Source organism: Bidens hawaiensis, unplaced genomic scaffold (genome assembly GCF_021521415.1).
Source record: "Bidens hawaiensis isolate Kalapana, Puna unplaced genomic scaffold, B.hawaiensis_p1.1 tig00010732_1, whole genome shotgun sequence".
Lineage (NCBI taxonomy): Eukaryota > Viridiplantae > Streptophyta > Magnoliopsida > Asterales > Asteraceae > Bidens > Bidens hawaiensis.
Window position 1 is genome coordinate 344,191 of NW_027491822.1, and position 27,051 is coordinate 371,241.

At 44.2% G+C, this 27,051-nt stretch overlaps 1 pseudogene; it reads left to right on the plus strand.

The window, feature by feature from the left end:
- The first annotated feature begins 12,310 nt into the window (after positions 1-12,310).
- On the plus strand, positions 12,311-25,310 carry LOC143536094 (GDP-mannose 4,6 dehydratase 2 pseudogene; annotated as a pseudogene).
- The last annotated feature ends 1,741 nt before the right edge of the window (positions 25,311-27,051 follow it).

A 27,051-nucleotide genomic window follows, 5' to 3' on the forward strand; every position in this document is an offset into this window, starting at 1 on the left:
GCTTAGCGCGTCGGCAGACTTATTTTCACTGTGCGGAATGTGTATGATTCTGAAAGAGTCAAATTGTTCGGTGAGTTTCTTCGCCTGCTCTAGATACAGAGGCATGGTGTTCTCCTTGGCATCATAAAGGCCATTGAGTTGCGCTGCTACCAGGTATGAATCTACATGAGCCTCTAGCTTTTTAACTCCGAACTTGCGCGCGATGCGCAAACCAGCCAGTAGGGCTTCATACTCAGCTTCATTATTGGTGCTCTTGAAATCCAACCTGATTGCGTAAGTATACTCATGATTTTCTGGATCCACCAGTTTGAGGCCTGCGCCGGACCCTTCGTTGTTTGAAGCTCCATCAGTGAATAATCTCCAAATGTTTTCTTCATTATTGGTTTGCAGAGGGTCTACTTCGCGCTGAGCCTCTTCGACTTTCCCTTCAGGGATTTCTGCGATGAAATCAGCTAAGACTTGTCCCTTGATTGCTGGACGAGGCTTATAGGTGATCGTGTGCTCCCCTAATTCCAGCGCCCATTTTGTCAGCCTTCCTGAGAGCGCGGGACGCCGCAAGACTTGCTGGATGTTGTAACTAGTCAGGACTTCAATAGGATGACCATTGAAATATCTGTGAAGCTTGCGCGACGCATGCGTTAGTGATAAAACTAACTTTTCTATGATGGTGTAGCGCGTCTCAGGATCTGTCAGCACCCGACTTACATAATAGATTGGTGTTTGGATTCCCTTGCGATCCACCAACAATACTGCGCCAATGGCGAGCTCTCCTGCTGACAGGTACAACGTTAGAGTTTCACCAGGTAGTGGAGCTGTGAGCGCAGGCAGGTTTATCAGACATTCTTTTATCTCACTGAAAGCTTGCTCGGCCTCAGGCGTCCACTTGAATTGGCTTTTCTTTAGGCAATTTCTCAATGTGTTAACGAATGGGGTAGATTTGCTTGCATGGTTTGCTAGGAACCTGTTAATTGATACCAATCTACCATTCAACTTTTGAACTTCCTTCATGGTGGACGGTGAGGGTATGTCGAGGATAGACTCCACCTTCTCTGGGTTCATCTTGAAACCATCCTTGGTGACCATTACGCCGAGAAATTTCCCTTCTTCCATGCCGAATTTGAATTTGCTCGGGTTGAGCTTCATGTTTACTTCCTTTAGGCGCCGAAGGGTTTCTTCGATGTCTTTGAGCATTTGTTTTTCCTCCCTGCTTTTAATCACCAAATCATCCACGTAGACTTCTAAGTTTTTTCCAATTTGCTCGTTGAAAACTGCATCCATGAGTCTTTGGTAAGTGGCTCCTGCATTCTTCAGACCAAAGGGCATTTTTGTGTAACAGAAAACACCCTTGTCAATTCTGAAAGCAGTCTTGTCTTCATCCTGTGGTGCCATTTGAATTTGGTGATAGCCCTTATAGGCATCCAGGAAACATTTGAGCTTGAATGGCGCCACAGAGTCCACCTTCGCGTCAATATTTGGGAGGGGGTAACAATCTTTTGGACACGCTTTGTTGAGGTCCTTGAAATCAATGCACATTCTCCATGACCCATTGCTCTTCTTTACCATCACAGGATTGGCTACCCATGTTTGGTATCGTATTGGGCGAATGATATTTGCGCGCAGTAGATCTTCTACTTGCTCATTCATGGCCTTTGCATTCTCATCTCTCATGACTCTTTTCTTTTGAGCAATTGGCTCTACAGACTTGAATGTGTTGAGAGAATGCTGCGCCAGGTCTCGCGGAACCCCAGTCATATCAGAATGTTGCCACGCGAAGACCGATATATACGTTGTGAGCAATCTTTTCATTCTCACCCTTGTGTCATCTGATATCGTAGCTCCGATTGTGATTGTTTGTTCCGGGAATTTTGGGTTGAGAATCCATTCCTCTGGCGCGTTGTTTGCCATTGGAAGCTTCATTCTCCCTTCTCGAGGTGTACTTGTTACTGCGCATAAATGATCTCGATACACAAATGTTACTCCTGTTGGTGTTGGAAACCCCAACGCGTCGTGCGCTGGTGACGGTATGGCATTGAATTGGGCAATCGTTCCTCTACCCAAGATCATATTATGGCATGAAGTGGTGGGCAAGACCAAGAAGTTGACAATTTCAGCTCGCTTGTGCTTTTCATCCCCCATAGTTAGTTCGAACTGTATCTGACCTAGGGGGTGAATAATTTCGTTTGAGACACCCGAGATTGGTGCATTCACAACTTCGAGCCTTGCTTGGTCTGCTGGATCCAACTTCCTGAAACATTGCTCATAAATGATGTCTGATTCACTACCGGTGTCCACCAGGACTTTTGACACCTCATAATGACGATGTGTGCAGTGATGACTAGAGGACTGCTGATGGACGGGCCTCCTCTGATTCTTGGGAAGATTACTTGTTGCTCGCGCCAATCCCCTTGGGTTTGCGCGCTTCTCTTCCTCGATCTTTGCCCTTGCCTTCCTCCTTCAGCTACACAGATTCTTTTGAATTTTTTACTGGCTGAAGCTCCGTCTGGTTGTTCATTCTCTGGTCTTGGGTTTTTTACTAGGTGAGCCAACTTGCCTGATTTCACGTCTTTTTCGATCGCATCCTTCAAATGATGGCATGCATCGGTGTTGTGCCCTGTGGATTTGTGAAACTCACAATATTTGCCACTGTTTGGTGGTCCCTTATGGAGTAATGGCCTGGGGCTTTTAAACTGGACATTCTCTGTGCTTAACACTTGCGAAGGCGTTTTGGTGAGGGGAGTCCATATTCTTGGTAGAGGTCTATTAGGCTCTCTGCCGCCTTCCTTCTTGTCACCCTCTCCGGGATTAAGAATGTCTTTTTGGGGCTGGGATGAACTTTGTTGCGCTTGCTTTTCTGCGGGAGAATAATTGGTTTGTTGCAACCTGGACCATACGGAGTTTTGTTTGCCCCTCCTTTCATTGTTGCGTGGTGCTTCTGTTTGATGCCATCTATCTCTTGCTCTGTCTTGGGCAATTTGTTTTTCATTTCGCGCGAAGACTCGCGATGCTTCCATAAGCTTAGCCCAAGTGGTTGGCATTCCTTCTCTGCTCACGAGAGCTATGCGGAGTTGATCACTGCGCGCACCTTGTATAAAGGCCACGCCCAAGATTTTTTCAGTGATGCCTCCAATTGCAAGAGATTCCTGATTGAAACGAGTTATGTAGTCTTCAATGGTTTCATCATTCCTGCGCACGCAGTGCATGATGTCATCAGGGTCGCGCGTGTGTCTGCGCTACTGTACAAAGTGAGCCTGGAACTTTTCCAATAGCTCTTCGAACCCATTGATTTGTCCTGTCGGCAAGCTTTCGAACCAGACAGGCGCTGCGCCCGTGAGGCAGCGAGCAAACATGTGACACCATGTTGGCATCGTCCAGCTTTCTAGGTTTCCAGTGTTGTAAAAACCTTGTAAGAAATCATCTGGATCTGTTGTACCATCGTACTTGCCTAAACCGCTTGGCATCTTGGTTTTGTGTTGAATGGGAGCCTTTGCAATGCGCTCAGTGAATTTTGAATGTTTTACCAAGATGGATGGCCTATATGGTGTGGTTACATCCACTTGCTCTTTCGCTTGTGGGTTGTATGGTGTGTATAGATCCATATCGGCTTTGGCTCCAGGTGCTATGTTCATGTGTGCGCGAAGCTGTGAACCTCCCGCATGAGTATCTCGCGTCTTCCTCATGCTGTGCACCTCTTCATCATCACTAATATCAGCGTGTTCGGTGTGAACAGAATGACCGTCTTCCGGCGCGCGCGCCTTTTTTGTTGTTCTCCGAATGGTTTGTTTATCAAATGCGAGCCTTTGTGTTAAGTCGGCTAACTTTTTGTGTTTTACCAGCTCATTGTATTTGTCCATTAAACGCTGTTGTTCGTTTATGAGCTATTCTTTAGGGTCATTGGTTTCAACTTCCGGACCCATTGGTCCTTTTTGTTTTGTACCAGTTAGATTTTGGAACGTGAGATCGTCTGGAGGAGTTTCAGTCTGGCTATGAGGTGTTGTGTTGAAGGGATGGTTACTGGTGGTGCGTGCAGTGTCACGCGGCGCCCTCAGAACCTGATGTCCCTCATTAACATCCTCAAGCTCATTATCCTCCAGAACTTGATCATTGTTTCGAACACCGGAAACCATGGTGAAGATTTTCAGAGAGAAAACTGATGAAATAGTGGTTTTGTTGTCGTTGTAACAGGTGATGGCGCCAATGAAGAAGCGTGGATCGACTTACTTGTATTCGATCTGCGTTCCTCGGGTGTGAGTGTGCTATATCACCGATGGTTTTCCGGAATATGAGTTATTCCACCTACAAAACGAACAGCACCGTGAACTTACCCATCAGAAAGGGACAGAGGGGTCCTCTTTGGGGTAACCCTCCGGTGTGAGAATAAGATATTGTAGGAGAAGATAATGAGAATGTGAAAATGAGTAAGGACTTAGAATATATTTTCTTGCTTACCTCCCACTGTGGAGGTGGTGTGGTATTTATAGTATTAGGGGTTTCCAATGATTGGGCTCAGACCCAATTAGGGCCTTTTTAGCCTCCTCCTATTGCTTCGCGCCACGTGTACTTAGGACACCTGATGCTTTTTTATTGATTATTCTCTGACCAAGGATTTCACCTGACCCATGTGCCATCACGTGCTAGCACATGGGCTTTGCTGAGTTGTCCATCCTTCATTGGCAGCTGTCAACATCAGCATATTCTTTATTCCTTAAATGATACCTTCTGGAAGGTTGTCTGATGAGCACAATCATGGTTGTCCTTATCCTGATTTGGATAAGGACGTGGTTGATTGTGTGCATGTGTGATATGCGCCTATCCTGGGGATGCGCGAGGTCTTCTCTTTATTCTCACGCGCGGATGTTTCATGCGCAGATGTGATATGCGTGAGCATGTGATATGTGAAAGCATATGTAATATGCGTGAGCATATGTGATATGCGCCACGCGCAGATGTGATATGCGTGATGCGTGAGCATATGTGATATGCGTGAGCATATGTGATATGCGCCACGCGCATAGGTTTTGGCTTTGTGACATCCTGATTTCAAGCCTCTTGTCTATATCTTGTGGGTTGACCCGCCCCGCTCGATGTTAAGGCGGGTGCATACCCCTTCATGGTGTGTCTTTACTGTTTAGTTTCAGTGTGTATAAATAATAGTATATCTTATATATTTATATTATATTCTCACATTATTAGCATGTATCGATGTAAATTAATTCCTAGAATAGGGGATTCTATTGTATTTGTATAAATATATTTCATACATGAATGAGGAGGACAATGAATGATAATTCCTATATGGTATCACACCTTTTAACCTAGCAGTCGTATCATCTCTGTGCAGGCTGCCTCACCCCTCCGATCCTTTTCTCTTCCACAACCTACCATATTTACGCTTCCTCCATGGATTCCAAGTTGCATCCAGCGGTCACCGTTTCTAATATCAAGAACCTTATACCCATTACTCTTGACACAGATGCCGCCCAGTATACCTCTTGGTCTGAATTGTTTAAAATTCATTGCCGCGCATACCAGGTCTATGACCATCTCCTCCCCAAACCCACACCTGCTGCTACCTATTCTGACCCACCGAAACCATCGGCTGCTGATGAACTATGGGATCATCTTGATGCTATAGTTCTTCAATGGATTTATGGCACCATCTCAAGCGATTTTCTCCAAACCATACTAAAACCTAACACTACCGCACACGTAGCTTGGACCACACTTGCAACCCTATTCCAAGACAATAAAGTATCCCGAAGCACCTATCTTACTCAAAAACTCAGCAACACAAGGCTGGACAATTTTGACAGCATGGCCGCCTACTGTCAGGCGGTGAAAGTTCTCTCCGATCAGTTAGCCAATGTTGACGCACCTCTCTCCGATCAACAGATGGTGCAAACAGTTAATTAACGGGTTGAATGAGCAATACGAGGGTATTGCAATGCTTCTATCCAATCTTAAACCTCTTCCCTCGTTTCATGAGGCTCGTTCAAAACTTATGCACGAATCCGATCGCAACGCAAACTTAACGTTACACACTGCCAACTCCGCGGGTACTGCTCTTCATGCCACTACTAACAGATCTGATTCCTCCTTAGGAAACCGTACTAACTATCGGGTCGCGGACACTCCATCAGATCGTGGACGGGGTCGGGGCTGTAGTCGTGGCTATGGGCAAGGCCGAGGGGGCAGAAACTTCTCTAGTCGTGGTCAAAACCCAACTGCCCCTCACTATTCCTTTGTGCCTGGACAATGGATATTCCAACCACAGTGGGCTGACCAAACTCATGCAATGCCATCTTCAAATCCACAGTGTCCCACTAACCCCCCTTGCCCATACCCAACATCAAACCGTGCCACAGGCCAAACCTCACAGAATGCTCCTGGTATCCTCGGCCCACGACCAAACCATGCCTATGCAACCGGTTATGCACCAACGGGCATTGAGCAAGCGCTTTATACTATGTCTCTCAACCCGCCCGACACTCCATGGGCCATGGATAGTGGCACAACCACCCACATGACAAATCACACGTGTAACTTCTCGTCTTTTTTTAAAATAGCATCAAACGGAACATAATTGTTGGAAATGGCATAACCATTCCCGTACACGGACAAGTCAATCAAACTCTACCCCCACCTTTCCACCCTTAAAACTAAATAACATTCTATATGCCCCAAATCTTATTCAAAATCTTTTATCCGTTCGTCGCCTTACAACTGACAATTTAATTTCTATTAAATTTGATCCGTTCGGTTTTTCTGTGAAGGATCTCAAGACGCGGACTCGTATCCTCAGATGCAACAGTACCGGTGATCTATATCTCCTTACGCCACAAATGCTATCCAAAGTTCAATCCCACTCAGCAAATGTGGCACTTTCTCAAAAGTTGTGGCATCAACGTCTTGGTCATCCGGGCCCCAGTCCTTTACAATCTCTGAAGAAGTCTACTTTTATTAATTATGCAAAAATAAACAAAAACATTTGTCAACCTTGTGTTTTTGGGAAGAGTGTTAAACTTCCTTTTCTTGATTCTCGTACTCGTACTTATTTACCTTTTGACATTGTTCACAGTGACCTTTGGACCTCTCCGGTTTTGAGTTACGGGGGTCATCGGTATTATATATTATTTCTTGATGATTGTTCTGATTTTTTATGGACTTTTCCACTTAGTAGGAAATCTCAAGTTTATTCCATCTTTTGTCACTTTTATAATTTAATACACACGCAATTTGAAAGAAAAATTAAACAATTGCAATGTGACAATGGAAAAGAATACGTGAACAACTCTTTTCACCAATTTTGCACCCAAAATGGTATGTTTCTCCGCCTTTCTTGCCCCTACACCTCTTCTCAAAATGGTAAAGCGGAACGCAAAATCCGCACCATAAATAACATGGTTCGTACCTTACTTGCTCAAGCTAATCTACCCAACACTTATTGGCATTATGCTCTTGAAACCGCCACATACCTCCTCAACATTCTTCCAAATAAAAACCACAACTTTCATAGTCCAACCAAACTACTATATAACCGGTCACCTTCCTATGACCATATTCGCGTATTTGGATGTCTTTGCTACCCACTAAAACCATTGACTACCATTCACAAACTTCAATACCGCTCTAATGCATATGTTTTTCTCGGATACCCTGCAAACCATCGTGGGTACAAATGTTTTGACTTAACGACTCATCAAATAATAATTTCTCATCATGTCATATTTGACGATCGGTCTTCCCATATTCATCCACTCCCTCACCCATCACCACATGCTATAAATTCCTCACCGAACCACCCCACCCTCATATTTGGGATCACCTTAAACCCATTTCAGTTCACCAAACCCCACCTGCTGGTCCTCTTCCACTACCATAAATCAAAACAATCCAAACAATAATGTATTACAATCTCCACATACTCCAATACCAAATAATTCATCCTCCACAACCACAATTCCTCCTCCTCCACTAAACACCTACTCTCGTCGCCCCAAAACACCACATCTCCCATCCACCACTCTTCCTCCTGCCCAACCAAATCCCACACCTCAGCCTCCGGCACGTACCATTCGCACGCGTGCCATGGACAGCATCACCAAACCTAAAAAAATTATTTAACTTGCACACCTCCTCCGTCGTACCCCTCCCTAAAACACCTAAAATTGCCTTGTCTACTACGGAATGGCACAATGCTATGACAGCTGAGTTTAATGCTCTTATTAAAAATAAGACTTGGGAGTTAGTCCCTCGCCAACCTCATATGAATATACTTCGTAGCATGTGGCTTTTCCAACACAAGTTCAGGTTGGATGGAACATTGGAGCGCTATAAAGCGCGTTTGGTATGTGATGGGAGAAGTCAACGGGTTGGTATCTATTGTGGCAAAACATTTAGTCCTGTTGTTAAACCGGCAAAAATTCGTATGGTCTTATCTCTTGCATTATCTCAGTCATGGTCGGTTCATAAGTTGGACGTGACAAATGCCTTCTTACATGGGAATTTAAACGAAACAGTATACATGTACCAGCCAATGGGATTTCGAAATCGGGATTATCCGGATCATGTTTGCCTCTTAAAGAAATCTCTATATGGCCTTAAACAAGCAACGAGGGCATGGTACCAACGTTTCACTGATTTTATGACTTCCTTAGGATTTACACAAAGCCGTAGTGATAACTCTTTGTTTATATATCACCGATGGCCCGACACCGCGTACCTTATTCTTTACGTGGATGAAATCTTATTAGCTGCTTCCTCTGAAGACCTAGTCTTACCCTCATGGCCCGCCTTGCTTCTGAATTTGACATGAAGGATCTTGGTCCCATCAGTTACTTCTTGGGTATCTCAGTTACCCACACGGGTAATACTATGTTCCTATCGCAGCAAGCTTATGCTTGCGACATTATTCACCGTGCTGGTATGACTTCATGCAAGCCCGTGACCACCCCTGTGGACACCATAGGTAAACCTAGCTCCTTTGGCCCTGAATTTGAGGACCCCTCCCTATATCGAAGTTTAGCGGGTGCACTTCAATATCTTACCTTCACAAGGCCCGACATCTCCTATGTCGTGCAACAGGTTTGCATGCACATGCACTCACCACGGATAGCTCATTGGCACAGTTTAAATGCATAATTCGGTATCTACAAGGCACCTCTAATATTGGTCTTACACTCGGTCCTATGCCCACTCAGTCTTTGCTGGCCTACACCGATGCCGACTGGGCCGGGTGTCCGGATACTCGTCGCTCGACATCTGGATATTGTGTATACTTTGGCAATAACCTCATTTCATGGTCCTCGAAACGTTAAATTACTATTGCTCGGTCAAGTGCTGAAGCTGAATACCGCGACATAGCTAACATTGTCGCCGAAATATGTTGGCTTCGAAATCTTCTCCTTGAACTTCGTCACCCACTCACTCGAGCAACTCTTGTCTATTGCGACAATGTAAGTGCAATTTACCTTTCGGGCAATCTAGTTCAACATCAACGCACAAAGCATATTGAGTTAGATATCCACTTTGTTCGAGAGCAAGTTCATCGGGGTCACATTCGGGTTTTACATGTTCCCTCACGGTACCAAATCGCATATATCTTTACTAAAGGTTTACCACGTGCACTGTTTGATGACTTTCGGTCTAGTCTGAGCCTCCGTGAACCTCCGGCTTCGACTGCGGGGGTGTAATAGTATATCTTATATATTTATATTATATTCTCACATTATTAGCATGTGTCGATGGAAATCAATTCCTAGAATAGGGGATTCTGTTGTATTTATATAAATATATTTCATACATGAATGAGGAGGACAATGAATGATAATTCCTATAAGAAATTTTAAAACTTGAAAACTAACGAGGTATGTTGACAGGAAAGTTTGGAATGTTTACCGGCTGCAAACTATAACAATTTTGGCTGGTTAGATGGCTGCACATTATTTGCTCATTATGCAAATTATAACATGATAAAAATCTGGATATATTAATATAACATTAGAATAAAGTAAATGCAATCAATACTCTTATGCTTAATGTAACAACAATAAACAAAAACAAACAGTTATTTCAAACTAATGCCAACAGTAGCACCATTTCTTCCACCATCATGAACCTCTTCCTTCATCACCAATCCGTTTTTTACCGCTATCTTTTTCCTGGTCTAGTGTCTTAGCCACCCTTGGTTCACCACTAGGGTTACCCCTATCCTGCTCCATAGGGCCCGGCACAACTTTGAGACCCCTTTGTCTAGTTTGATCACCACCACCGTAGTCAGTACTTGTGGTGAGATCATCATCTCCATGGAGATTAAAAGCAGTGACACTGAAGTAATCAAGTCTATTTGTATCCCGCCCAAATTCTTTGCCCCTTTCTTCGCGAACTTTATTAAAAATATGAGTAAAGAAATCAGAAACATCGGAGTCGTTGGAGTCCCAGTCTCCAAATCGCGGATCAGCCTTCTTAGGTTCTTCAACTCTCATGCGACTTCGGCCGCATGAGTCTTTTTTCACGGGCAACACCCCAGCCTTTTTTTCATCACCGCCGCCCTGTAGGACAATCTCATTCTCATCCCTGCTTCTTTGCCCCGCCATGAGTAGGCCGTTAACTTACTTCTATTTATTTATTTAGTTCATTTTTTGCCATTATACATTTCGCAAGTCAACTAGTCAATTCCGCGTAGACAGCTACCTTTGATTTGATCTTACAAATAAATAAAATATACATATTAAAATAAACAAGTTGGTGGCCCCATGTGTTGTGACAGCTCGAACATGATTTTCGTAAACGTCATGTACCCGAAAAGATCTAAGCACTCTCTCCGTAGTTGCAACTACGGTTTGGTTACGTGTTAGCCGCCATGTCACAAAAAGTTCAAGGTCTATGGGTCGAGATTCATAATCCCAAAAAATATTGACTTGTGTTGACTTCTCTATTGATTATTTTAGTATTATTGGATTAACTTGTCAATCGAGAAAATAAGTTAGAGATTAAATAAGTTATGTGACATGGGAGTGCGAGCTCGATTTAATTTTGGATGTTATTTGAAATTATTGTGTGGCTATACTTGGCTTAAGTTTAATGATAAGTGGGTTTCTAATTATTATTTGACTCTTGTGGGATGTGAATGTGGGAATCAGTTTTTATATGCCGATATTTTCATTCCCTAGCATTCCTCTCACTTGATCGAATAGACATAAGTCACAGAACATAAGAGGACGGTTATTCTTCTCTAGTTCTTCATCACATTCAAATAATCATCAAAATTCAATTCCGTCTACGAAAATTTATGTTTTATTCGATAAATTATTGTGTGTAACCCACAAACAGGTTTATCTTAAAGTGAATCACGATTGAGAGATTAATCCAGGTAATTGTTTAAGAAATCAAGATTGCAAGTTTGCATCACTGATCGATCCAGTTACACAAAGAGCTGTCCATGTACTCATCATCCGTGCCATCAGAATGTGGTCATTTCTCCCGCTGAAGAGGGAACTATTAAGGTGCTTATATCATACATAAATGAGAGTGCAGCATGTGACAAGCCGTCTTCCATCAGGCCGTGAGGGGAGGGATTGCTTGAATATAGACCCAATGACGTCGCAATCTGTGGGAAGACCAGGAACCAGTTGGAGAACCACCCGGCCTGATGTCATTAACAGTACATCAACATCAGTGAGTTGGTCACCCAGAGTCTTTAGTTTTTAAAAGTAACTTTCGAGCGATGGGGCGGACTTGAGGGTAGGTTTGCTAAACTTGCTCACAGTTGTCCACACTAAATTTATTAAAATGACTTGCACCTAATTAGTTCAATAATTAAGAAATGTATATTAAATTTCAAAGTTTGATAACATTTTACTCAAATTTATTGGATTTCAATATATGTATCATACTTCAAATACTATTTTTATGTTTGTTCACATTATGTTGAAAAGATATATGATTATTAAAATAAATAATTTAATTGTCTAGTATCTGTGTGAAAGTTGAACTTATTTAAAAACTTAATAATAATTGTTAGAAGATTTGTTCAAACATATTAAATATACTAAAAACTTGAGTGTAGATGATTTCCCTTGTTAATATAATATAAGTTTCAACTAATAAGATACCCCACATAAAGAAACCTGATATTGATGGATGCACTACCTTCTTATAAATAGACGGATCTCTTTTCTCGGTACGCAAATTTTTTTATTATTGCATGTGAGACTTGAACTTAAATTTTTGGTATTTAAAAGACTTTGCTTTTGTCACTAGACCAGCACCTAAATAGTTTTTATTTCTCACCACATTGCTACTCAATATCACGATGACATCACCAGCATTCAAACGCAAGGTAGCTCTGATCACCGGAATCACCGGTCTAGACGGCTCTTACCTCACCGAGCTACTCCTCAACAAAGGTTACGAAGTCAACGGCTTGATCCGTCGTTCATCAAACATCAATACACAGCGGATCAACCACATGTACATCGATCCGCACAATGCTTACAAGGCTCGAATGAAGCTCCATTATGCTGATCTCACTGACGCCTCTTCTCTTTGCCGTTGGATGGATATTATTTGTCCTGATGAGATTTATAACCAGGCTGCACAGTCGCACGTGTCCGTTTCGTTTGAGATACCTGATTATAATGCTGATGTGGTTGCTACTGGGTCGCTACGGCTTCTGGAAGCGCTGAGATCTCATATTATTGCCACTGGTCGGACCCATGTCAAGTATTATTGAAGAAACGTGGATCAACTCACTGGTAGACGATCTACTTTCCTCGGGTGTGATTATGCTATTTCGCCGATGGTTCTCTGGAATCTGGACTCTTCCACCTACAAAATGAACAGCACCGTAAACTTACCCCTCAGAAAGGGACAGAGGGGTCCTCTTTGGGGGTAACCCACCGGTGTGAGAATAAGTATTTGTAGGAGAAGATAATAATATGAGAGTAAGGAAATTGGAGTGTATTGCTTAATATAGCTGAATACTGTGTACTTGAGTGTGTCCTTCCTTGTGGAGTTGATGTGGTATTTATAGTGCTAGGGTTTCCACTGATTGGGCTTAGACCCAGCTAGGGCCTTGTTGGCCTCCTCCAATTGCTTTGCGCCACGTGTCCTCTGGGACACCTGGTGCTTTTTAATTGGTTATAATCACGTGGTAGCACATGGGTTTTGCTGAGTTGTCCACCTTTCATTGGCAGCTGTCAACATCAGCTATTCTTATTCCTTAAAAAGATACCTTCTGGAAGGTTGTCTGACGTGCACAATCAAGGTTGCCCTAATCCTGATTTGGATAAGGACGAGGTTGATTATGTGCATATGTGATACGCGCCTATCCTGAGGATGCGCGAGGTCTTCTCTTTATTCTCACGCGCAGATGTTTCATGCGCAGATGTGATATGCACAAGCATGTGATATGCGCCACGCGCAGATGTGATATGCGTGAGCATATGTGATGCGTGAGCATATGTGATGCCTGAGCATGTGATGCCTAAGCATATGTGATATGCGTGAGCATATGTGATATGCGCCATGCGCATAGGTTTTGGCTTTGTGCCTTCATAATGTCTTGGTTTCAAGCCTCTTGTCTATATCTTGTGGGTTGACCCGCCTCGCTCGGTGTTGAGGCGGGTACATACCTCTTCAAGCCCCCCAGTCTAATGTGTGTCTTGTCTCGCGCGAGCGAGGTAAGATAGATATTAGACTTAATGGTTTGCTCTTTTAATAGGGTTTTGTCTTTTTCTTTCTATTATTCATCGTTGCGCGAAATTCTATCCTTTTGGTTGAAAACGAATCGTCCCTGTACGTGGTTGGTTGTTGCTGACATGCGTCAGTGATGGAGACGTGTCAGACTTTTCGTGTGCTCGAGGTGCTACAGTTGCCTTTCATGTCCCCTCACATAGTGTCAGGAACACGTGTCGCGCTCGCGTTGGTCCGTACCTGCGAGTGGTGGCGCGTGAAGTCTGGCAGCACCTGTATCGTTTCTTTTCGTGTCCCCTCACACAGTGTCAGGGACACGTGTCGCGCTCGCGTTGGCTTATACCTGCGAGTGGGGGCGCGTGAAGTCCGATCAGTACCAAATTTTCTCTCTCCTGGGCCTATAAAAGCAAGCCCTTAAGAGTTTTTATTCCTTCATCTTCCTTGTTGTTTATTCAGAGGTCTTTTCTTTCTTTCGTTCTTATTCCGATTACCCGTCTTCTGCTTCCAGATCTCTGTTCTTCAGAAGCATCCTTCGTCCGTTTTTACAGTAGTATGTCTGATAGCTCAGACAACATAATCTCCCCTATCCATCGCCGTGTGAAATCATTAGTAATGTCTACATTGAAGAAGACCGGCAAGGGAAGAAGGCTGCTGAGGTCTCATCGGAGGAGGTAGGGAGGACCAAGACAGTGAAGAAGTGGGATGAGATCCCCTGCAAACTGAGGCAGGCCGATTTTGACAGCCTTATCGCCTCTCAGGGTTTTCTCCCTGAGTACGGCTGCATGTTGCCGGCGGCCGGGCAAACGGCGGCGGACCCGCCCACCGGCTATATATCCCTTTATTGCCATTTTTTCACCCACTGCAACCTTCGTCTCTCGATGACAAGGTTTGTGGGTGCGCTGCTTAGGTTTTATGGGATTCATATATCCCAAGTCCATCCGTTTGGACTCTTGCGCATGACTCACTTTGAGTTCATGTGCAAATCTCAGCGCGAGGAGCCCACCCCTCGGCTCTTTCAGTTTTTTTACAAGCCCAAGATCCAAGATTCTTTGTTCCCATTTATTCCTCGCAGTCAGAAGGTCAAGTGCTGCACTGTTTCATTCAAGAGCCTTCATGACTGGTCTGAGAGATTTTTCTATATAAGGGCTGGTGTGATCCCCATCCGCATGACCATGCGCGCGATCTCTTCTGCGCCTGCGGATGTGGGTGTCCTCAAGAACCCAACTGGCGCCTGGGGTAAACAAGTTGACTGCCGAACCATCCCCCGCCAAGAACATTTGCGAGGAGGCGCTGGTGGGGGTTGGTATGAGCAGGAGGTGGGCCGACAGCGCGACTGAGCCCGTTATCCAAGTTGACGGCTTGTGTAAGTTAATCTCATTGCATTACTTCTGCGCTAATGTACTTCGTTTTGCTGATATCATTTGACTTGTTTTGTGCAGTCAGCAAGGAGTATGTCCACGCCGCCTATGACGAGCATATGGAGGGTAGCTCCGTCGCGCTGGGCGCTGGGGAGGTTGGTTTCCCCGATCGCTTCGATGACATGTTCATCCCTGTTGATCTGGGATTTGTCTTTGACAGCGATGCGCCTGGTAAGCCTTTGTACTTATGCTTATGCCTTTATAATACCAAATTTGGCTAACATTTCCGTTGCACTTATTGTAGATGCGCTCGAGAACTACGAGTTGGAGCTCGCGAAAGAGGAGGAGGAGGCGCCCCAACTAAAGCGTAAGGCTAAAGGGAAAACTGGCGCAGGGGCCAGTAAGAAACAGAAGAAAGATGATGCCCCTGTTGTTCAGGATCCTCCTACCCAGGCGAAGGGGGCTTGAGAAAACCCAGGTGTTTACCACCAAGTTTTCCTTGTCTTCCCTGCCTCAAAAAGTGGGCAGACCTCCTGTCCACACGAGGTATGGTGCCGCTACCTCCTCCCTTCGCGCGGCAGAAAAGGGGAGCGGCGTTGCGCCTGCCGTTTCCTCTTCGACAGGTATACTTTGCTTATCCTTTATGGTTCTATGAGCGCGATTACTAATGAATCTTTGCTCACTCAAATGTTTGTAGAGCCGGCGACGTTGGTGGATCAACCCCAGGCGCAACAAGGTGTCGCGCCTGCGCCGGAGGTCGCTTCGAAGTCCCCTGTTTTACCCTCAAAAAAGGGGAGAATGGACTTCATGGCGATGTTTGACTCGCGAACGGAGTTGCGCCAAGGTATGTATTGCGCTTTTTTTTCTGACTTTTTTCTTTTAGATCAAGTCATGAACCATTTCTTTTTGTTGATTTTTTCATATGAGTCATAGCTGGCGTACAAGCTGCTGGCGGCACTCCTGGCGCCGGTGCCAGCGCCGTTGGTTCTGCTCCTGCTCCTGCAAGCGCTGAATCTCCCCTCATCGGGATTACTAAGGAGCAGGAGGCCGTTTTAACGCGCCGATCTGGCGGCGTCGAGACCTCCCTCACCTCCTCCTGCGCGCAGCCCTCCTCGTTTGACTGATTTTGTTTCTAGGTCGCAGGAGAAAAGGCCTGTTTCAGAGGAGGATGAGGAGGTTCAAGCTGAAGGCTCCGACATCGGCCGCGCCAGCCCTGCAGCGCCACGAGGTTTCGTGGCGGAGTCTTCTCGTGGGCCTGGCGCTGACTTTTCTGCTTCATCCCCGCAGGTATAGGTTCGTTTTTGCTCCGCTACGCGGATTTCCATCTTAGTGTTTTGATGACTTAGATCATTACTTTGTGTTTGCAGGAATCCGATCACATTTACCGCCCGAGATGGAATATTACTGAGGACAGCACATTTCAGTCCATGGGTGTGTGTGCGGAATTCTGGGCTCATTCTGTGCCTCCAGCTGAAAGGAGGTTCCAGGAGGACCGCGCTCGCGATGACTTGCTCAACGATCATCTGTTTGCTGGGTCGGCCTTCTTTGCTGCCTCCCAAGAGCTTCGCTATGATTACGTAAAGGTACGTGATGCTCTTGCGGAAGCCAAGCAAGAGGCTAAAGTGTCTGCTTGGCATCTTTCTGATGCTCGAGAGAGAGCTGAGAAGCTCCAAGCAGAGCTCAGTGAGAACAGAGCAAGTGCCAACAGCGCCTTCGTGAAGCGCGGGCATGAGCTTCAGGCTGCGCGGGAGAAGCTACAGGCGGCGGAGGCAGACGCGGCCAAGTACGCGCGTAGAGTGCGCGACTTGGAGCCGGACGCGGAGGCGCGTGACCAAGCTCTTGTCCAGTCTATAACTGAAAAATCATCACTGGAGAGTGAGGTTGCGCGCCTGAAGAAGGAGCTGGCGGCCGCGCAGGCCGAGAAGGATGAAGCCTTGGTGACGGCAGCGTCTAGCCAGGAAGCGCTCGAGCTTGCGCGAGCGGAAAAGGAAGAAGCCCTGGCGGCAGCAGCGTCCGACAAAGAGGAGCTGAAACAGACTAAGGAAACTGTTGAGTTGTTAAACTCTCAGATTCCTGCTCTTGAGACTTCTGTTTCTTCCCTCGCGCAAGATCGCCAATGGCTAATCTCACAGGGTATGACTCGTTGCGCTTACGCGATGAAATATTCAGACGAGTTTCAGGCCCTTGTGATGGATTGCAACGCTGCCGCGCGGTTGGTGGGTCGAGCTGAAGGGTTTAAGGATGGCTATGAATATGGGATGCTGAAGAAGAACCCATCCGACTACCCTTATCAGAGCGACGTTGCCTGCGCGGACATGGCCGCGATGGGGGAGAAGTATTTGAATACTCCCATTCCCATCCTTGGGCAGGTATTTTAACCTTAATGATATTACCTTGACTTATTTTCCAAGTCTTTTTTGTACTTATATTTTTCCATATGATTTGCAGATATCCGCGCTTGCTGACCAGCCCGACCTCGGCGCGCTAAAGAAATTACTTGACGAGTGCGAAGGGGCTGGTGGTGGCGATGATGGCGCGGGGAATGCTGCTCCTGCTAGCGGCTCTGGCGTGGCCCAAGGATCCGCTCCTGACACTATTGTGATGAAAGACTCCATTCAGGATGAACAACTTGACTATGGTCAGTTTGGAGATGACGAGGAGCGGGCTGCGCCAGATGCTGAGGGCGGTGATGAGGACTATGAAGAGGCTGACGTCGACGTGGAGACTTGAGAAGCTCTTCATGTTTTTATTTTTATTTGTAGTTTGTATCTCATCATCTTGTAAACTTGTAAATTTCAATGCTTTGAAATGAAATTTTGTTTTTCCCTTCTTCGCATCTTGCGCATTCCCCGTTCATCTCTTTATATTGCATGTTTGCTTGTTGAATATAAGATATGCTTGCACGTTGAAATAAGAACAAGGTTGTAAGGAAATTATTATACTTAATCCTTGTCATATTGTAAGTGATCTTCTTGAGCCAGCTGGATATCTTCTTGTCAGTGAATTGCTTGCCATTATCGCTCACAATTTCCATGGGCAAGCCAAAACGGCATATGATGTGGCTCCAAATAAACTGCTTCATCGCTTCGGCTGTGATTTTTGCTAGTGGCTTGGCTTCAACCCATTTTGTGAAATAGTCTACTGCCACTACCAAAAATTTTACTCGCCCTTGCGCTTGCGGAAGGGGACCCACAATGTCGATTGCCCATTTGTGGAAAGGCCATGCGGAGGTCACTGGAATCAAGTTGTTCTTTGGCCGCATGGTGTTTGGCGCATAGCTCTGACATGCTTTGCATTTTTGGATCTCTTTTAGAGCGTCCAAGTACATGCCTGGCCAATAGTAACCTGCGCTCATTGCCTTGGCAACCACCATGCGCGGGCCAGCATGTATTCCACAGATTCCTTCGTGTATCTCTCTGATCACATAGCTTGCTTCCTCAGCATCTAGGCATTTCATGAGCGGCCCAAGATAAGAGCGTCGATATAATGTGCCATCAAGGAGTTCATAGTTCAGCGACTTGTGTCTTATCTTCCTCGCCTGTGCGCGATCGTCCGGTACCTTTCCCTCCTTCAAGAATTCCATTATTGGAGTTATCCATGATGAAGGGGTTGTATGAGTTACCAGGACAGACTTCGCTCCCACCGACGGGTTGCTCATTACTTCTACCCTGACATCTTTGCCAAAGTGGTCGAAGCTGGTTGATGCCATCTTGCTCAACGCGTCGGCAGATTTGTTTTCACTGCGCGGAATATGAATGATTCTGAAGCAGTCAAATTGGTCGATGAGCTTTTTCGCCTGCTCTAGATATAGAGGCATGGTGTTCTCCTTGGCATCATAAAGGCCATTGACCTGTGCTGCTACCAAGTATGAATCAACATGGGCCTCTAGCTTTTTAACTCTGAATTTGTGCGCGATGCGCAGCCCAGCCAGCAGGGCTTCATACTCAGCCTCATTGTTGGTGCTCTTGAAGTCCAACCTGATGGCATAAGTATATTCATGATTCTCTGGATCCACCAGTTTGAGACCTGCGCCGGACCCTTCGTTGTTTGAAGCTCCGTCAGTGAACAATCTCCAAACATTTTCTTCATCATTGGCTCGCGGAGGGTCTACCTCGCGCTGAGCCTCTTCAACTCTTCCTTCGGGGATTTCTGCGATGAAATCAGCTAAAACTTGCCCCTTTATTGCTGGACGGGGCTTATAGGCGATCGTGTGTTCACCTAATTCCAGGGCCCATTTTGTCAGCCTTCCCGAGAGCGCGGGGCGCCGCAAGACTTGCTGGATGTTGTAACCAGTTAGAACTTCAATAGGATGACCATTGAAATATATATGAAGCTTGCGCGACGCGTGTGTTAGTAATAAAACTAACTTTTCCATGATGGAGTAGCGCGTCTCAGGATCTGTCAGCACCCGACTCACATAGTATATTGGCGTTTGGATTCCCTTGCGATCCACCAACAATACTGCGCCGATGGCGCGCTCTCCTGCTGATAGGTACAATGTCAAAGTTTCACCAGGAAGTGGAGCTGTGAGCGCGGGCAGATTTATCAAACATTCTTTAATCTCACTGAAAGCTTGCTCGGCCTCAGGAGTCCATTTGAACTGGCTTTTCTTTAAGCAGTTTCTCAATGTATTGACAAATGGGGTAGATTTGCTTGAATGGTTCGCTAGGAACCTGTTGATTGATACCAATCTACCATTCAGCTTCTGGACTTCTTTCATGGTGGATGGCGAGGGCATGTCAAGGATGGCCTCCACCTTTTCTGGGTTCACCTTGAAACCATCCTTGGTGACCATTACACCTAGAAATTTTCCCTCTTGTACGCCGAAAGTGCATTTGCTCGGATTGAGCTTCATGTTAACTTCCTTTAGGCGCCCAAGGGTTTCCTCGATGTCTTTGAGCATTTGTTTTTCCTCCCTGCTTTTGATCACCAAATCATCCACATAGACTTCTAGGTTTCTTCCAATTTGCTCGCTGAAAACGGCATCCATAAGTCTTTGGTAGGTGGCGCCCGCATTCTTCAAACCAAAGGGCATTTTTGTGTAACAAAAAAAACCCTTGTCGGTTCTGAAGGCAGTCTTGTCCTCGTCTTGTGGTGCCATTTGAATATGGTGATAGCCCTTGTAGGCATCCAGGAAACATTTGAGCTTGAATGGCGCCACGGAGTCCACCTTTGCGTCGATGTTTGGGAGGGGGTAACAATCTTTTGGGCACGCTTTGTTGAGGTCCTTGAAGTCAATGCACATCCTCCACGACCCGTTACTTTTCTTTACCATCACAGGATTGGCTACCCACGTCTGGTATCGTATCGGGCGGATGATGTTTGCGCGCAGTAGATCCTCAACCTGCTCATTCATGGCCCTCGCTTTCTCATCCCCCATGACTCTCTTCTTTTGAGCAATTGGCTCTACAGACTTGAACGTGTTGAGAGAATGTTGTGCCAGGTCTCGCGGAACCCCAGTCATATCAGAGTGTTGCCACGCGAAGACCGACATATATGCTGTGAGCAATCTTTTCATTCTCAACCTCGTGTCGTCTGATATCGTTGCGCCAATTGTGATTTTCTGCTCCGGGAATTTTGGGTTGAGAATCCATTCCTCTGGCGCGTTGTCTGCCATTGGAAGTTTCATTCTCCCTTCCCGCGGAGTACTTGTCACTGCACACAAATGATCTCGGTATACAAATGTTACACCTGTTGGTGTTGGGAACCCCAACGCACCGTGCGCTGGCGACGGTATGGCGTTGAATTGGGCAATCGTTCCTCTACCCAAGATCATATTGTGGCATGAAGTGGTGGGCAAGACCAAGAAGTTGACAACTTCGGCTCGCTTGTGTTTCTCATCCCCCATAGTTAGTTCAAATTGTATTTGACCTAGGGGATGAATGATTTCATTTGAAACACCAGAGATTGGAGCATTCACAATTTCAAGCCTTGTTTGGTCTGCCGGATCCAGTTTCCTGAAACATGGCTCATACATGATGTCTGATTCGCTGCCAGTGTCAACCAGGACTTTTGACACTTCGTAATGAGCAATGTGTGTAGTGATGACAAGAGGACTGCTGATAGAAGGGCCTCCCCTGATTCTTGGGAAGATTACTTGTTGCTCGCGCCAATCTCCTTGGATTTGCGCGCTTCTCTTTCTTGATGTTTGCCCTTGCCTTCCTCCCTCGGCTACACAGATTCTTTTGTACTTTTTGCTGGCAGAGGCTCCTTCTGGTTGTTCACTTTCTGGTCTTGGGTTTTTCACCAGGTGAGCCAGCTTGCCTGATTTCACATCCTTTTCAATTGCATCCTTCAAGTGATGGCATGCATCAGTGTTGTGTCCTGTGGACTTGTGAAACTCGCAGTACTTGCCACTATTTGATGGTCCCTTGTAGTGTAGTGGCTTGGGGCTTTTGAACTGGACATTCTCAGTGCTTAACACTTGTGAAGGTGTTTTAGTGAGGGGAGTCCATATTCTTGGCAGAGGTCTGTTAGGATCTCTGCCGCCTTCCCTCTTTTCACCCTCCCCGCGATTACGAACGTCTTTTTGGGGCTGGGGTGAGCTTGGTTGCGCCTGCTTTTCTGCGGAAGAAAAACTGATTGGTTGCAACCTGGACCATACAGTGTTCTGTTTGCCCCTTCTTTCGTTGCTGCGCGGTGCCTCTGCTTGATGCCCTCTTTCTCTCGCTCTATCTTGGGCAATTTGTTTTTCATTTCTCGCGAAGACTCGCGATGCTTCCATTAGCTTGGCCCAAGTGGTTGGCATGCCATCTCTGCTTACGAGAGCTCGGCGGAGTTGATCACTGCGCGCGCCTTGTATAAAGGCCACGCGTAATAGTTGCTCAGTGATACCTCCGATTGCCAGAGACTCCTGATTGAAACGAGTGATGTAGTCTTCAATCGTTTCATCATTCCTGCGCACGCAGTGCATGATGTCATCAGGGTCGCGCGTGTGTCTGCGCTGTTGTACGAAGTGAGCTTGGAACTTTTCCAATAGTTCCTCGAACCCATCGATTTGCCCAGTTGGCAAGCTTTCAAACCAGACACGCGCGGCGCCCGTGAGGCAGCGAGCAAACATGTGACACCATGTTGGCATCGTCCAGCTTTCTAGGTTTCCAGTGTTGTAAAAACCTTGTAAGAAATCGTCTGGATCTGTTGTGCCGTCATATTTGCCCAAACCACTTGGCATCTTGGTTTTGTGCTGAATGGGGGCCTTCGCGATGCGCTCAGTGAATTTTGAATGTTTCACCAAGATGGCTGGCCTGTACGGTGTGGTTACATCCACTTGCCCTCTCACTGGTGGGCTATACGGTGTGTGCAGATCCAGATCGGCTCTGGCTCCAGGCGCCATGTTCATGTGTGCGCGGAGCTGTGAGCCTCCTGCATGAGTATCTCGCGTCTTTCTGACGCTGTGCACTTCTTCATCACTAATTTCAGCGTGTTCAGTGTGAACAGAGTGACCCTCTTCCGGCGCGCGCGCCCTTTTTGTTCCTTGAATGGCTTGCTTGTCAAACGCTAGCCTTTGTGTTAAGTCGGCTAACTTTTTCTGTTTGACCATCTCATTGTATTTGTCCATTAGACGTCGTTGCTCGTTTATGAGCCATTCTTTAGGGTCATTGGTTTCATCTTCTGGACCCATTGGTCCTTTTTGTTTCGCGCCGGCAAGATTTTGGAACGTGAGATCGTCTGGAGGAGTTTCAGTCTGGCCATGAGGAGTTGTGATGAAGGGACGGTTACTGGTGGTGCGCGTAGAATCACGCGGCACCCTCAGAAACTGCTGTCCCTCATTAACATCCTCACGTTCAATATCCTCCAGAACTTGATCAACGTTACGAACGCCAGAAACCATGGTGAAAATTTGTTTTTTTTTTAGAGATCTGATGAGATCTTGTTGCCGTTGTAACAGCGGATGGCGCCAATGAAGAAACGTGGATCGACTCACTGGTAGACGATCTACTTTCCTCGGGTGTGATTATGCTATTTCGCCGATGGTTCTCTGGAATCTGGACTCTTCCACCTACAAAATGAACAGCACCGTAAACTTACCCCTCAGAAAGGGACAGAGGGGTCCTCTTTGGGGTAACCCTCCGGTGTGAGAATAAGTATTTGTAGGAGAAGATAATAATATGAGAGTAAGGAAATTGGAGTGTATTGCTTAATATAGCTGAATACTGTGTACTTGAGTGTGTCCTTCCTTGTGGAGTTGATGTGGTATTTATAGTGCTAGGGTTTCCACTGATTGGGCTTAGACCCAGCTAGGGTCTTGTTGGCCTCCTCCAATTGCTTTGCGCCACGTGTTCTCTGGGACACCTGGTGCTTTTTCATTGGTTATAATCACGTGGTAGCACATGGGTTTTGCTGAGTTGTCCACCTTTCATTGGCAGCTGTCAACATCAGCTATTCTTATTCCTTAAAAAGATACCTTCTGGAAGGTTGTCTGACGTGCACAATCAAGGTTGCCCTAATCCTGATTTGGATAAGGACGAGGTTGATTATGTGCATATGTGATACACGCCTATCCTGAGGATGCGCGAGGTCTTCTCTTTATTCTCATGCGCAGATGTTTCATGCGCAGATGTGATATGCACAAGCATGTGATATGCGCCACGCGCAGATGTGATATGCGTGAGCATATGTGATGCGTGAGCATATGTGATGCCTGAGCATGTGATGCCTGAGCATATGTGATATGCGTGAGCATATGTGATATGCGCCATGCGCATAGGTTTTGGCTTTGTGCCTTCATAATGTCTTGGTTTCAAGCCTCTTGTCTATATCTTGTGGGTTGACCCGCCTCGCTCGGTGTTGAGGCGGGTACATACCTCTTCAATTATCAAGCTTGGTCGTCGGAGATGTTTGGTCTACTCCACCGCAGTCGGAGAGTACCCCGTTCCATCCGAGGTCACCTTATGCTGCTTCCAAAGTCGCTGCTCATTGGTAATATTTTTCAATATTTAATTAAAAATTAGTTTTAAATAATATGTTACATTAAAAAGTTAAATGAAATATTAAATCTTAAAAGAAAGATTACATAAATATTAATAGCAACCAAGTGTAAACGTATTATAATTTTGAAAAAAAAAAAGATACTTACAATCAGCGCATGGTCTGTTTTAAGATTGCATGGTTCGCATTAAAATTTATATGATCTACCCTAAGGTTACATGCGTCGAGTCCCTAGCGTGTACACATGAAGTGAGCTTTTACTCAAAGATTTCTACATGAGTCACTTCACACTAAAAACTCCGAAACAGCGTAAGAGTACTTGTTTATATTAGGTAAACGGCGTAAGTGGGAGCAGTATATTCAAAATTTTATAAAACTGTATATTTTAAAACTTATAAAACAAAAATAATATATGAGTAAATTTTATTATATTGATATAATATTTAAAACTTAAATCAATAAAAAACTTGTGGAAGAACTTTTACATTCTCGAAAGTATTTTGGTATTAGAGCATGTGGAAGAATGTGGTTGGCTCTAAATATTGTTGATTTAATGATTAAAAAGTGACAAGTCGACGGGTTTTAGCGCAGATATTTTGGAAAACATTAATCAAATAGACATCTGTTGATTTTGACTAGTCAAATGATGCTCATTTTTATTTTCCCTTTTGAAATATTCATTTTAGGAATTTTTCAGTTCGAGGTTAAGGTAAATTCAAAATTAATCATGTATGTTATCTGGAAAATGATTAATGGAGGCTTATATATGAAGCATAGTTCATGTCATACAGGTATACAGTCAATTATAGAGAAGCATACGGGATTTTTGCCTGCAATGGCATTCTCTTCAACCATGAATCACCTAGAAGGGGCGAAAACTTTGTGACCAGGAAGATCACACGGGCAGTGGGCCGGATCAAGATCGGGCTGCAGAGCAAGCTGTTTTTAGGAAATTTGCAGGCTTCAAGAGACTGGGGGTTCGCTGGAGACTATGTGGAGGCAATGTGGCTGATGCTACAACAAGAGAAGCCGGACGACTATGTGGTGGCAACCGAAGAATCACACACAGTGGAGGAGCTTCTTGAAAAAGCTTTTGGGCATGTGGGTTTGAACTGGAAAGATCATGTGGAGATTGATAAGAGGTATTTTAGGCCTGCGGAAGTGGATAATTTAAGAGGAGATGCAAGCAAGGCAAGGAAAGTTCTTGGGTGGAAGCCTAAAGTAGGGTTTGAGGAGTTGGTGAAGATGATGGTTGATGATGATATTGAGTTGGCTAAGAGGGAAAGAGTTCTTGTTGATGCAGAATACATGGATCCTCAACAGCAGCCTTGATGAAGGTCTTGATCTGGTGAAAGTTTGCTAAGTATACCTATATTTATAAATTGTTGGTGTTTTCTTGAATTATTTTTATTGTAATCATTTCTTTTTCACTTTAGAGTAGATTTTGATTTGATATTTGGGATTGTGAACTAAGTCTTTATGTATTGTTATACAAACAAAAGATATTTGATTAGGTTTACTGAGAGGTGAGTAAATGATATGGAGGCTGTGCACACTTTAATGGTTATTTTGGAAAATCTTATACAATATGCTTTTGGCCTTTTGGGTTCTGATTTAAACAAAAAACAACAAACCTCTTAGATTCTGTTAGTTTCAAGGATTTGAAAGGAATTCTAAGAAATTAGATTTAAAATCTCATGAATTGATATACTGAACATGCATGAACTATACAAATGAATGGGATTATGTTAATTACATCTGACTAAATAAAAAACATAAATCATTTAATTTTTCTATCAATGTTTCATATTTTCTAAAAGTTTTTCTTGTGTAGAAATGTCATGTAAATGAAAATAATAATAAAGTAATTTGCTCATACGTTTTTTTTTAAACATTTATCTACATATGGGTATGTTATTAAGGTTTTATAAGTAAAAGAATCTTTTATATATATATATATATATATATATATATATATATATATATATTAGAATGATAGAATAGATGACATATTGCATGTCAACCATTTTCATGTATTTTTGAACTTTTTTATTTAAAAAATGAATGATTATTTTGTTATTTCTATACTTGCAAAATAATAATAATAATAATAATAATAATAATAATAATAATAGTAATAATAATGTCTTCTACGTATAGCCATCCCCTATGTTCATAATCTGCTCCTTTAAATGACCAAAATACAGGAAAATGAGCTAGGAACAAAACTCATAAAGAAGAAAAACTGCATTGCGTTATGCACATTTTTGAGTTATTAATTCATATGCTCCTCAAAATAGAATTATTAATGAATTAGCCTAATGATATGATATTTGTCCCTTAAAAATGAGTTCATATCTTTGCAAGTATATGGTTAGAAAGAGTATAAGTAAAAAAATTATTGTTAAAAAAAATACAGCCTCGACATCAATCCTAAACTCATGGAAGCAATTAAAGAAAGAAGAGATACTATGGAATACGGAACCCAACATTCTTATTTCACGATCTTTGTCCTTGAATACTAACAAGTTTTTTTTTTCTTGAACAATATTTTCCAACTAAATTCTTTCAAATCTTGTACTTGCGAAGATTGAACACATTACCTCACATTTGTAACAGGTGACACCATACCACTGGATTAATGGGTCATTATTTACTAAATACAAAAAGACATGATTTATTAGTTTGATCAAATTACACAAATAGTCTCTCATGTATAAAATTTACTAAAACACCCTTAGGGTTAGCAGAAAAATCTAACGACGTTGGTCGAAACTCAAAAGGACTCAAGTTAATGATGTTTTAAATACTAAGGGTGTGTTTGGGTGAGCTTTTAAAAACTGTTTATTTTCTTATTTGATTTTTGAAATGCAAAAGCTCTTTGGTAAGCTCCAGTTTAAAAATCGAAAAGCTTCACATTGGAGTTTTTCAGAATTGTTTTTGTTCTCAAAAAATAAGCAGATTTAAAAAGATCAACCAAACACCCCCTGAGACCATGATCTAACAAAAGATGAAAATTGATACTCAAAGCAGATGAAGTAAACAAAACCCGGGGCGGGAACTTGAGACCAAT